Source organism: Mercenaria mercenaria, chromosome 7, assembly GCF_021730395.1.
Source record: "Mercenaria mercenaria strain notata chromosome 7, MADL_Memer_1, whole genome shotgun sequence".
Classification (NCBI taxonomy): domain Eukaryota; kingdom Metazoa; phylum Mollusca; class Bivalvia; order Venerida; family Veneridae; genus Mercenaria; species Mercenaria mercenaria.
This window is the reverse complement of record NC_069367.1, coordinates 42,177,704-42,182,298: the sequence shown is the minus strand read 5'-3', so window position 1 is coordinate 42,182,298 and position 4,595 is coordinate 42,177,704.

The window sequence follows — 4,595 nt, the reverse complement described above, 5'->3', positions numbered from 1 at the left end:
GGTAACTCACAGAGTTCTTATACTGTTACCGCCAACAGTCGAAATAATAATAATATTTAATTTATCATTAATCAAGCAATTTCATATTGGCCTAGTTATTTGTCCTCGGGCCAATACGACAACCCTTGGACAAATAACAAGGCCAATAAGAAACTGCTTGATTAATAACATTATATTATTTTATGATAAATTCATGAAAGAAACTTAATGCTCTTACCGCTGTGGTTAGCATTGCATGAAATATGAAGATTAATGGATATTGAATACATTTGTTTTTCCAAAACTGGTCGTATAAATATCCAAATGCATCTCTTTTTAGGAACGTGCAGATAAACAGTGATTGACATGAAAGATAAAATATCACTCGAGATTTAATTTGTAATACTTCCTTCATTATTTTAGACTAATGCTACCACATATATTGAATAATTCGAAATATAATGTATAGATAAGGTCGTTCTTTTCACCTCTTTGCTTCCAGTATACCATTTGCTCAAGCAGAGTTCCATTTTATTTCGATCATGGGCGGATCCAGGATTAGAGGGCAAATTTTCCACTAGGAAAATATTTGGCAAATCTACCTCAAATGTACAATCCGACGTATATTTGACGTAGTCTGAGTCTGAAATATGGCCAAATGTCACGCTTTCATTTATAAATATCCTTAAAAAGCATTCTAACAAGTTGACAGCTTTTGTTTTTAGTTTTCCTGTCGGCCGGCCCTAACACTTCATGAATTATAAATGCTACTGATATAAAGGTTTTCGATCGAAGCGAGCCGAAACTGTAATTAGAATAATGCGCCCCTTTTGCATCCGCTCTTGTTGAATCACTTAAACGAGTATCAAAGAGTCATCTAGACAGGAAATGTCCTTATCACCCTCTACTTCTCCCGCCTCAAATGCTTAATTTAATTCGAAATCACTTAAAGTAAGATGAAATACTTACCTTATTTATTTTGCACCGGACCGCCAATGGCGGCGAAAATCGTTTCGTTGTCACATGCAATTATACAAAAAAGAAACTGCAGGTTGGAAAATTGTTAAAATGTCAAAATTTGTTCAAAGCGCAGGCATTGTTGATAAGTACATACCCAAGGTAAACGATGTGTAATAATGTGTAACAACAGCTTAGTAAACCTCAAACATTAAGTTGTACAAATACGCGATGTTCAGCATATACAAAACAGTCCAGACATTTGTATTATTTAAGTATTTTTTTTAGTATAAAAAGATTGGTGCCCTAATATGTTTGTGTACAAACTAGGGAAATTATGACCGATTCAGCACAGTATATGTTTGAGATCCAAAAGGCATACGTACACTAAATAGGTAAATGGCCCTCTTCTTTAATAAAATCTATAAATTTACCTTTGAAAAGTAAAAAAGGAGACATGAATTGAGTCTGTTGATGTGAAGTAATACAAGGACACCGGAAAAAGAGGCTCAAGCTCATTGTTTTTGGTTCAGAGCCGGTCTTGCTCTGGCAAACTTTTATAATTATCATGAATAGTGAAAAAACAGACTATTATACTTTGCTCGATGACTTTAGATCTGTAATGCCTGCATATTTTTTTTCGGTTTTACACTTACACATAAAAATTGAAGAGAAATTATTTGACTTTTAGTGTTGACATTATAAATTATGATCATAGATAGAAAGATGATACTTGTTTTCAAGGGTTGTTTTAACAGTTCACTAAACGTGTGCTGACATGGAGATTACATGCTGTGAACACATATTTTATACATGCGTATTCCGTGGCGAAACGTAAGCGTACTGCTGTCTAAACACGCTTAATCAAACACACTTGAAAGGACATGAAGGCTTACCTATAAATTTGCATGTAAAATAGTTTCTTACACGTTTCGTGCCATATCTTGGTTTCCTAAAAGCATAATGCAGAATCTCCCGACATATGGACGAAGACAACGTTCAATCTCTTGGAAATAAGCATGTTTAGTATGACAGGCAAACGCATGCATTTTCTTTGTATACATACAATATATAATTTCAAATATCAGAGAAGAAATGCTAGATATCAGCTTAATTTCCTTAAATCCATGACAATGAATTATAAGTTCCTAACGTTGTATGGTTTGAAAAAAGTACGCTTGGCTAGTGACCAAACACGACGAATGGAAATCACCAGACAAAATTTTTGTCCATCGTCTCTCAATAAGTACACATATATTAATTACAAGCCCCTGAAACAGGGAAGCGCTTCCATGTAATTAGAATGAAGTCGTTATTAGCTGAATACAACATTAGTAAAGAAAAAGTACAGATATAACCACTTTCCTATTTGTAAACCAGTTTCAAACCAATCAAATAGGAGAGATTTAATTTATTACTAAACATCATTATTACAAGGAAAGTAACTGCTATTTTCATTTTGGCTATCACAGACTTCTCGCCACCGATATTCCATATGCATACAGCGATTAATATTGCTTTGACAAGTGGGAATTTTCTCTCTTTACATGAACAACGAACACCAAAGGCAGCTATCCTTTATAGAAAAAACTCTGATTTGATGTAAAAAAAATCACAAACAGATATTATAAAAGATACATGCAATAAAATTATTATCTTTATTATGGTAAAAAAGACCACCAACCTATACAACAATGGAATTTACAAGTATAGGTTGTAAGTTGAATACAACAGTTTTAAGATATTAATTTCGAGCGAGCGTTGTTTCTGTATTCAGCTTATAACTGTCTTACAGTTCGCCATTAGATTTAATACGTACAGCTGATGTGACAACTGTATGTGAAATATAATGGCCAGATTTGAATGAAACGGAGCAATTCCCATTGGCAGAGGAAGTTGGGCGAACTGTAATGATGATTCGTTTATGATTATAAATACATACCGTTACAGGTAAGAAGAAAACTTGTACATAATAATACAAGCCAGCAATAAGTATGAAGTGTACTGGTTTCTATTTACAAAATATTTGAAATATAATGTATTGAGGATGTAGTACACCTTTGTCACCAGGGTAGATTAATATCTATTTTACCCTTAGCAATTAAGTGTACTTCGTATATTAATCAAATGTTTAGCTGCTAAACAGCAAAAAGGCTACATCAAATTCTTCGTGCTCATGCAAATATTCTTTTAGCGCAATACTTAGTTTTTTTCCAATACATTTATTAAATGTTTAAGATATTACAACTATTTTAACCTTTACACTTTAATTTCTAAAATGGACTGGTCCATCATTCTGTTTGGTTAATACCATTTCTTACTCAAATGGGTGTTCACTGAAAATTAACCTTCTGAACAGCAAACAGTGCAGACCATGATCAACTTGGTACAAGCTGGTCTTAGGCTGCACTGGTCGCAAATGCAAAATCACTTGCCGCCAACAGGCTAAAGGTTAAAGGATCAATTGTTAATAACATATCAAACGGGCAGCAAACTTGAATAAATGTAGTCACATAATTTAATTTCATTTTAATACCTCAATCCATTTTGAAAACAAGAAATACCTTTAAATAGAAATTCGGCGAATTGTAATGAGACAAGAAGATTATGAGGATTTCATTTGTGATACTCTATCTAACATTTTGCAAACAGCAAAACTTAACACGACACTTTAATAATTTAAATGGTTCTCTTTTAATTTTTCACAAAGGTTTCGAATGGGTACAATTTTGTTTCGTTTTTCTACCGTAACGACGAATATTTACAACAGTGGTCCGGAAGACACTTATATGCCTTGGAGACTTTAATTAATCGGATAATCACACCCTTATTCATGGGATACGCAGACCTCATTCAGCTCTCTCTGTAAATTTATATCTGTTGGTATTTGAACAGGTTTTTATAATATTTATTAAATTTTCTTACTCATTTTAAGATATATATCAATATTCTTGCTAAATATACTGAGCGAAACGTAGAGTGAAAAAAATAGACACTCTCGTCCAATCAGGCAGAGCGTTGCATAAATTTTTCATTTAAATAAATTATCTATAGGCATACAGACACAAAATAGGAAATAGCGCGAATGAAAATGGTAATCGCATAATGGCGGATACAAATAGTCCTCAGTTTTTTGCTCTGTATTTCTTATTTCTTTGCAATTGATTTGCTAAAATCACACTCAGATCTATGCTTGACCTGTAGGTAGCATTTTCATATTGAACTGATAACATGACACAATTTGTCATGGAAACTTAGACCATACAACAACACTACGCTTTGGGTCTCATTTTTAGCTGATTTTACAGTTTGTGTGTTTGACTGAAAATATTTTTCTTGCATCAAATATCATCCCAACATTTCTTTTGATTATTCAGCACTGACAATATTCTTCAAGTAAATGTAAGTTACAGACATTTAAAATGTGTCCCGATGTGTGCTGCAGGTATTTGAAATATGTCAATTTTATATAGAATAAAGAAAAACAGCTTTTTGGTGTGTTGTAACCTATAACGCGTTATCAAGTAATCTGATTTACAAACTTATGTCACGTGGCATGGGTTAGTCCAGGTCAATAATTCGTTCTTAGACGGCGTTTGCCGGAAACGTCGCAGGACACTTATCAAAAAATGAAATGCATTTAAGTCTACTTAGCTATA